At 31.1% G+C, this 10,000-nt stretch overlaps 1 long non-coding RNA gene across 1 annotated transcript in view; it reads right to left on the bottom strand.

The window, feature by feature from the left end:
• Positions 1-817: 817 nt before the first annotated feature.
• LOC128250344 (uncharacterized) overlaps positions 818-10,000 on the bottom strand; it is a 57,191-nt gene continuing 48,008 nt past the window's right edge. Inside the window, exons 3-4 of the long non-coding RNA XR_008266372.2 lie at positions 8,196-8,325; positions 818-1,839 (exon numbers count right to left, since the gene is read on the bottom strand). This is a non-coding gene — a long non-coding RNA (uncharacterized LOC128250344). The remainder of the gene's footprint in view (positions 1,840-8,195; positions 8,326-10,000) is intronic.

The following is a 10,000-nucleotide window of genomic DNA, read 5'->3' as shown; positions in this document are numbered from 1 at the left end:
ATATATATATATATATATATATATAAATGTATATATATATATATATATATATATATATATATATATATATAAATGTATATATATATATATATATATAAATGTATATATATATATATATATATATAAATGTATATATATATATATATATATATATATATATATAAATGTATATATATATATATATATATATATATATATAAATGTATATATATATATATATATATATATATATATATAAATGTATATATATATATGTATATATATATATATACAACGGGCTTCTTTCAGTTTCCATCTACCAAATCCACTCACAAGGCTTTGGTCAGCCCATGGCTATAGCAGAAGACACTTTCCCAAGGTGCCACGCAGTGGGACTGAACCCGGGACCATGTTGTTGGTAAACAAGCTACTTACCACACAGCCACTCCTGCACCTATATATATAATATTGGGAATAAAATGTGTTTATTATGCATAACTGAATTTATGAAACTACTTCAGTCTAGTGATGAATTACTAAACACACATGATGAACGAGGAGTTAAATGCAGGAGTAATTTTACGTTTAGTAAAATGAAGTACTGAACCCAACCACTGAATCAAATAACCACATAATTTTATTTCTAAAGCACTTGACTATATAAATAAATAAAAACTATATAAACAAATAAAAAAAAAATATATATATAAATAAATAAATAAAAATAATGCAATAATTTAAATAAAATAAATATATGAATGCAATATTACTAAAATGATATAATGACAAATTATATATACCTCTCAATATTGGTAAATTTGAAAATAATAAAGGATGATTTAAAATTAAAACTATGTATAGTATAATTACCTCCCTTGCTACTAATCACCTATAAATACCCATAGTTCCCTGCTATCTTCTTCCTCAAATCACCATTTTAGTTCCAGTAAAAAAAATGGAGGATATGTATTTGAATTTTCTTGTTATATATCACATTTAAACACAGACATTTTTATTCTGATGTTTAATCTTATATCTCACATTCTGTATTTGACATATACTTGATTTTACATGGATGATGATGATGATGATGATATACTAATTCATATTTATAATGAATAATTCATAAATTTTAATTCTTAATATTACAAAGTATAATTTTTATTCTTAATTTTTAATTTTTAATCTTTAATGCTTAATTGTATTGCTTATTTTTAAAGGGATGTAAAATTAGATATATAATATTTTGAAATAGAACCTGAAGATGTGTTGGAATAATTGTAAATCTGACGATTGCATATACGTATTTATGATAGATCACTGACCACTACACATATTTTTTCTCTCCTTTTTTTCTTTCCTTGTTTCTCTCCTTATTTCTTTCTGTGTTCCTTTCTGTTGAAGAGCATAGGCTCGAAACATTAAAGACTTTCTCTATTCCCGAGCATTATACTAATACATCCATTTGTTGTTTACACCACCTGTCTTCATATGTTGTTTTTTCGTGAATTCTCCCATACCTATATATATAGGTATACAGTTGTGCATATGTATATATATTGTAATCTTCCAATACTGAAACACGTGTAGTTCCTTCATGTTTAATAAATATAAGTATTAACTAATGCAGGATATAATTAATGAAGCATATATAATATACCCTGCTGGTAATTTCCGTTATATCCTTTATGTAATATTTCGTGATGTTCAAACTGATACCATGAGTTTACTGTCAGATGTACTCATTGGGTTATTTTTGTATTATCTGAAATAGAATATCCATGTGGCATCTGCAGTGGGACTGAAGCCGGAACCATGTGGTTGGTAAGCAAGCTACTTACCACACAGCCACTCCTGCACCTATATATATTAAAAGAAAGCAAAGGCAAGGAATTGTTGTTCAGTAATGTAATTCTAGTTTTACGTATATAATAATTCTTCGTATCCACAGATACTAAAATTAAAATCAACTTTCATCATAGTTAGAAGGGCAAGAAGATTTAATTAATGTAATTTTAATTAATTCTCAATAATTAATGTTATTTAATTGATGTCAGGTGTCTCAGGATGTTTTAATTCATCATGGCACTTTCCTTAATATCTTAAATGGTTGTCTCGCTGGTCGATAGGTTGGTAGGCTTTCACCTTGCTTATTACATCCTGATCCCTTAATGGTTGTTGATGTCAGAGTTTATTTGCTAGTGTTGTGTTGCCACTGCTGCTGATGTTGCTGCTGTTTTAGTGGTGGTGGTGTTAGTGGTGTTGGTGGTGGTGGTGGTGGTGGTTGTTGTTACTGCTGCTGTTGTTTTAGTGGTAGTGGTGGTGGTGGCGGTGGTTGTTGCTGCTGCTACTGCTGCTGTTGTTTATGTTGTGGTGATGGTAGCGGTGCTGATGGTGGTAGTTGAGGTAGTTGTAGTTGTAGTTATTCTTGTTTTTGTTGTTGTTGTTGTTGTTGTTGTGGTGGTAGTGGTAGGGATGGTGTCAGTGGTGGTTGAGCTGTCCAAGGAAATAAATATTCAACTGACCAGCCAAAGAAATATCCAAAAGACACAGTAGTGTTACATCACAATTCTTGGTCAACATACAGAGATTACTTCCCTTGTGGACAACAAATCAGCATTCACACACACACACACACACACATATACACACGCTGCCAAGGGCCAACAAATCATTTATATCTGTTGTTAGATCTACAACAATCATATTTATTTCAACTAGTTGACCAATAACATCATCACCATCATCATTATCATCCTTCTCCTCCTCATCATCATCACCATTATCCTCCTCCTCATCCACCTCCTCCTACTCATCATCACCATCATCATCATTATCATCCTTTCTCCTCCTCTCATCTTCATCATCGTCATCATCATTAGTGGAGAACAAGCAATTTAACAGCAGTAGGCTTTCTGAGGAAGTAACCACACACACTACATATTAATTCTTCACTCATTTAGTACTGTTTTTATTCCAAATCATGTCCATTGTCCGAAAATCTTTTGTTACACCTCTGTGACCTCCTCAATACCATTTTCCATCTTCGTGTGTGCTCTTGCTCTGCTTATTTCATTGGAGAATGGAAGAGTACTCATGAAGACATAAAATGTCACTGTAGAGGTCACAGATGTGTGACAAAAGATTTCTGGACAATGGACATGAATTAGAATACAAACAGTAATAAACAAGTGAATAATGAATATATAATGCATGTGTTTATTTGGCAAATAAATAAAAAATTACCATCCCGAAGTACTGCAATGATTATAGGTTTATTTTATAATTATTTTATCTTATTGCAATTTTCCTTTGTTGTTCCTTCTATGTAAAAACAGACAAACAGAAGCAGAGAAGGAAGTGAGTTAAGAGTAACATTGTCAATTACATATATTGAAATATATGCCATGTTTTATGCACAAATATTTAACTTTCCTTTCTGTGAAAAAGACAAAACTTTCATCATCTTTTTTTTTTTAAATTTAGAAAATTAATGTCCTTCCAAGAAGAGTACAAATTTTCATTGTAACCTTTTAAATTTTTAATCAAAAAATTTAACTTAACCCTTTTTAAACAATACAAATTTTCATTATAATACTACTTTTTAAATTTTTAAACACAAAAAATTATTTTCATTTCTGCAAACTGAAAATTTTAACCATTATTTTTTGTTTTAACTTTCTTAACTTTTTAATTTGAAAAATTAAATCTACTTTTCTTCAGAACACAAAATTTTCATTATAAACTTTTTTAATTTAAAAAAAATTATTAATTTGTGTTTCAGTGAAATACAAATTTTCATTAAAGCATTTTAAAATTTTTAATTAGAAAAATTAATTTAATTTTTTGGGGAAAAGATAAAATTTTCATTATAAACTTTTTTAATTTATTAATTTTTTTCTTTCCAATAATTTATCCTTCCATTATGTATTTTTTTAAAATTAAAAGTAATATAATTCTATTGCATATAGTTATCTAATGAAAGTTATGGCCACAAAAAAAATAGAGTAAAATAGACAAAAAAATATATGCAAATACACAATGGGTATTATTATATTAGACATAACTACAGTTGAATAAAGCATGCAACTATGACAACAGAAAAACCTTTTTAATGGAATACTAACTACTGTAATATAAAAGAGATAATGGTCCAATAAATAGACATTAATTAATTTTTTTTTACCACCAAATAATTTTTTGTTGTATTTATTTTTTCTCATTCCATTTGGGGAGAAAACAACTTTACAAACAATAAAAAAAAACACACAAAAAAAAAAAGGAAAAAATTCTGCAGCAGCTACTGTTTAAAAGTAGGGTGAAGATATTTGCCTCTGAATATCCAGCTTTAATTATTATTATAATTTCTTTTTTTTTTAATTAAAGTGCATGTAATAATAATAATCCTTTTTACTATAGGCCCAGAGCTTGAAATTTGGTGGGGAGGGGACCAGTTGATTACATCAACATATGACGTAGTGGTTAAGAGTGCAGGCTACTAACCTCAAGATTCCAAGTTCGATTCCAGGCCATGACATCATCATCATCATTTAACGCCCACTTTCCATGCTAGCATGGAAAGTGGGCGTTAAACGATAATGATGATGATGATGTCACAGCCTCTGAATTATAATAATAATAATAATAAAAACATCAAAACATACCTTAGGAACGAGAACCCAGGTTCGAAATTCCCCCCAAGACACCTGATGAAGGCTGGAGGGTATATCAGCCGAAACGTTGTGTTAACAACAAACAAGATGAGGACAAATATCCGTCAAATGTAAATAATGTAAATAATGTACATAATTCCTCATCTCGTAAATATAAAATAACATATGAACATTGAAAGCAGGAATCCAAAATTGGCTGAGCATATTGATCAACTGATAAAAAAGTATTGTATATAGAGCAACTAGACTGTCAGAGGAAGATTGATATCCAAAGTGGAATCTTCAAACAAGAAGGTAGGAAAGAGACAGTATTATAATTGAATAGAACAAATAATAAGAAAAATTGAATGGTGTATATTTTATCTTCAACCTCTTTTAAATCTAATCTACCAACTCTGCCCAAATTCAGAATAACAGCATGAATTCTTTATCACAGAGACCAGCGCCAAATTTGAAAATGACTCCATCAATTCTTTTCAAGTAATCAACAGATTCAATCAAAAGGAGATGATGTATTAAATTATATTTTATTGTGTAGCATAGTTATGATAGTAAGATATACTGGTAGATATGATTAGCGCCATCAATCTATTTCCTGAATTTAATATGTAGGAATGTCTATAGTTTAATTACTTTAAAATAAATAGAATGAATACAGTAAAGTTAATTAAGAGAAATATAGCTAATTAGTGTACAGATAAATTATGCAGAGGATTTTTGTATAGAGATTTAAGACATCCTCCACTCCCAATGAAAAAAAACAAAAAAAGAAAAATTTAGCAGAGAGAGTGATTGAGCAAAATAAAAGAAAGGAATGCATTAAACCATTGTGAAACTATAATTACAATTGCAATGATATTAAGTGGAGAAAGAAAAATAGGATACGATGACCAGAAAGATATAATTGGTAATATGTGACTCACTCATGAGGATGGCAAGCTGGCAGAATCGTTAGCACACTGGGTGGAATGCTTAGCTGTATTTTGTCTGCTGCTACATTCTGAGTTCAAATTCTGCTGAGGTCGTCTTTGCCTTTCTTCCTTTCAGGGTTGAGAAATTAAGCACCAGTTGTTTACTGGGGTCGATATAATCAACTGGTCCTCTCCCCCAAAATTTCAGGCCTTGTGTCTATAGAAGAAAGAATATGTGACTCACACAAAGGCATAACCAACCATATGTGTAAATTGGTTGCAAATTTTGGTTCAAGGTTAGAAGTTTTGGGTGACGGGGTAAGTTGATTACGTCAACCCCAGTGCTCGACTGGTGCTCATTTTGTTGACCCCAAAAAGATGAAAGGTAAAGTCTACCTTGGCAGAATTTGAACTTAGAATGTATAGAGGTGGATGATATGCTGCCAAGCATTTTACCTGGCATGCTAACGAATGTGCCAGCTCATCTGGCAGAAATGAGTTCTACCTGCGATTCAATGAGCTCGATGGAATTTCAACTTCGAATATAGGCAGATGAAATGCTGGGAAGCATTATTTTATTTGGCATATGAACGATTCTGCCTGTTCACCACCTTAGAAAATGATAATATATTAAGGCAAATAAAATAAGTCGGTTAAGATTACTTAAATTTAATAAAAATATTATACATAAAATCTAAAATTTAATTTTAAATAACTAAGTACATGAATATATAAATAATCCCACAAGCAAAAGTATCAAATTAGGAAGAATAGCCAGAATAGAGTTACAATACTTTATAAGTTTTAAACCAGGAAAGATTTATTGTATGAAGTTCGAGACAAATTCCATTAATTTTAATAGTTTTATAAAATCACTAAATTATTAAGTTATGCCAACCTGTTTCATATTGTTTGAATGATAACATGCTAAGTTTGTTTAAATTCAAATTAAAACAGTGATTGGTCGTAAGGTTTTATAGCATAAATATGTAACTAGGTGCAGGCATGGCTGTGTGATAAAAAGCTTGCTTCCCAACCGCATGGTTCTAGGTTCAGTCCCACTGTGTGGAACTTTGGGAAAGTGTCTTCTGCTATAGCCTTGGGCCGACCAAAGCCTTGTGAGTGGATTTGGTAGATGGAAACTGAAAGAAGCTTGTTATATATATATATATATATATATATATATATGGAGGATCACATAACAAGAAGACAATATTTGTTCTCAACCAGAATACATGTTAAATTTTTCCCAAGTAATAACGTGTAAATGAAGAAATGCAAATGGTGTTTTTTTTTATCCTAAACTTCACTGTGTGATGAAATGACAGGCTTTAAAGAAAATTAAACCAACAAAAATATAATCTTCTATAATGATTTTTCTCTTAAACATTGTACTTGTTTTTTTTTTTTTTGTTTCCAACAGATTGCAAGTTCCTCATCTCCGTTTTATTACATAATTACAAAGTCTATTACGTAATTATTGCTAAAACTAAATTTCTATCCTGAAGCCGTATTTCATGAAACATGTGATTTCAGATGCTCCTGTATCATCATCATCATCATCATCTTTCGACATCCATGTTCTATGCTGTCATGGATTGGATGAATCAACAAGATCCAATTGGCCTGAGGGCAGTGTTGGTCTCCTCCAGTGTCTACTTTGGCAAGGTTTCTACAGCTGGATGCCTTTCCTAACGCCGACCACTCTACAGAGTGTATTTGGCGCTTTTTCTTTTATTTCTATATCACCATCACTAGTGTGTGGGGTCATCAAATCACTTACAAAACAAGGCCCCTTCATAGAATGTAGGGGCAATATACTGAGGTATGTTGCTTTGTGCCAAGGGTTGAGCAGCCAAAAGTAAAAAAGAAGGCCAGGAACAGATGTTTTGCTGCAGTGGTGAAACACAAAACATTCTATTTAGTTTAAGGGATTGACAATCCTTTTTCTTTTCTTTTTGTCTCAACCCTCACAAAATCCAAATCATCAATTAAATTCCAGGCAATACTTGCCCAAGGTGCCATATAGTGGGACTGAACTCAGAACCATATGACTAGGAAGCAAAGTTCTTAACCATGCAGTCATACCTGCACTTATTCTCTGGGGAGAAAAAAAAAAGATTTAAATATGATGATCATGGTTGGAACACATTGACCATAGATATACTCAACCAGAGTTGATCTGGAGCTAAGCAATAACAACAATGGTAATAACATACAGCTTGATGAGTATTTATAATGGAACCAATTCCGTTATCTGTCCCTTGGACATTATCTTCAACTCAGTTGCTGACATATGGTCTAGGCTGAGGAAAGCTAATTTGTCACTAATTATTTATCTCGTTTCTGACATTTGATGTGAATGTAATTACAAAGAGCTTTGGACAGTTTTAGCTTTAAACGTTTCTTTTTTTCTCTTATTCAGTTCACAGGTTGGCACTGATTGAACAGTCCCATGATCAAATACATTCCATCCCACGACCACCCCATCTTTTTTGTTTCCTCATTTTTTTTTTTTTGTTTTCTCAGGCACCAGTGGTTTTCAACTGAACTCCACATGACCCTTGGGGGTTCACTTAAGATTTTTCTGTTAATAAACTGATTAAACTTCTACAATATTCAAAATGTTTACCTTGCACGTGTAAATGAAAGTAGGGTAATATAGTTGCTCATCTTTGTTTGTCTGTGTGTTTGCATAATTCCTGGAAAACGGCTGAGCAGATTTTCACCAAATTTGGCAGCAATACTCATTGGGAAAGTGGCTGAAAAGATGAATGGTAAAATCGAACTCAGCAGAATTTGAACTCAGAATTTGATGACGAATGAAACGCCACTAAGCATTTTGCCCTGAATGCTAATGATTCTGCATGCTCACCACCTTAATAATAATGATGATAATAATAATAATAATAATGATAATAATAATGATAATAAAATAATAATAACGATGATGATGATAATAATAATAAAATAATAATAACAATGATGATGATAATAATAATAATAAAAATAATAATAACGATGATAATAATAATAATGATGATAACAACAATAACAACAACATTAATAATAACACTAATTTAATGAATTTAAATGAATGACTACGAAACAACGCAATCCATATAAATCAACAAAACCAACAACAAAAAGACAAAAGATATGAACAGATTTTTAAAAACAAATTAAAAGCAAAAATAACTAAAAAAAAAAAAAAGGCAATAGAGAGTAGAATTTGCTTCCATGGGATTTCTGTCCAACACCATTTATTTACTCTCCCATACTATTTTTCCCTTCATTAATCACAAAATAAAGAAATTTTCTTTTAAATGGTCACAGAATGCTTTACCAAATTAAGCACCAGTACTTTAGTCTCTTCCACCAAGAAATATGGTTAAATCACAAAGCTTGTTTAATGTTACCAAAACTCTGTTGTTCTTGCTTTCCTTTCACAGAATCATTTCCATCCGGTGACCAATATTCTAATTTGACTGTCTTTGCAATATGGCTGGTTTTTCCGTAGTCTGATCATAGGAATAAAAACCTTTGTTGTTTGGCGATTTGTTTGCATGAATATATAAATCGATTTTAGACATCAGTGTTGAGTGTGTTTAATCAAATAAGATCAGTGTGTGGTTTCAGAAGTTCACAATGTGACCCCTGTGATTGTTGGGTTCAGTTCCATCCCACCATACCTCTGTGTGGAATTTTGGGGAAATGGCTTTTAACAATAGACCTGAGCTGAGCAAAACTTTGAAGGGTTAAGTTGAACAAATAAATCCTAGTACTTAAACTCTTTTTAAAACTCTCCTACTTATAATGTTTGTGTAAAGTTTGATGAAAATCGGTTGAGAATTGTGGAAATATATGCGTTAGTCATTGTACACACACATACTTTGATTTACATGTATTATTTATATATATATATATATATATATATATATATATATATATATATATATAAACATGCTAAAGACCAGCATGGAGGCAACTTGGGTCAACTTGATGATGACGACGATCATGATGATGACTACTACGACAATGACGATAACGACGACGATGATGGTGACGACGATGACGATGTCAATGACTATGAACTCAAATAACACTAGAATGGATTAAAATGAATGGGGAAACAAAAACCCCCAAAGAACTTATCTGGTAACCCAATATATCACCATTCCAAGTGCGTTCATTATGATGGAATGTAGTGTAGATTGTAAACTAATCTTGTGTTTCTTTTTGTGTTTTTGTTCTTTTTTTCTTTTTGAAGAAAATTGCTTCATCTCTAAAGATTAGGTTAATAGTCTGAACAATTATAATCTTATTAAACAGCAAAATCAGCTCAGACATTTCGACATTTAATCAAGACTTAGAATGTTCAACACATTCGAAGGAATGTCTTTTATTTAATTATTATAATTTAGAAGCTAAGAAGAG

The sequence above is a fragment of the Octopus bimaculoides genome, chromosome 20 (assembly GCF_046866305.1).
Source record: "Octopus bimaculoides isolate indiv1 chromosome 20, ASM4686630v1, whole genome shotgun sequence".
Taxonomy (NCBI): Eukaryota; Metazoa; Mollusca; class Cephalopoda; order Octopoda; family Octopodidae; genus Octopus; species Octopus bimaculoides.
Note: the sequence above shows the minus strand (reverse complement) of the source record. Positions and strands in the feature narration are given on the sequence as shown.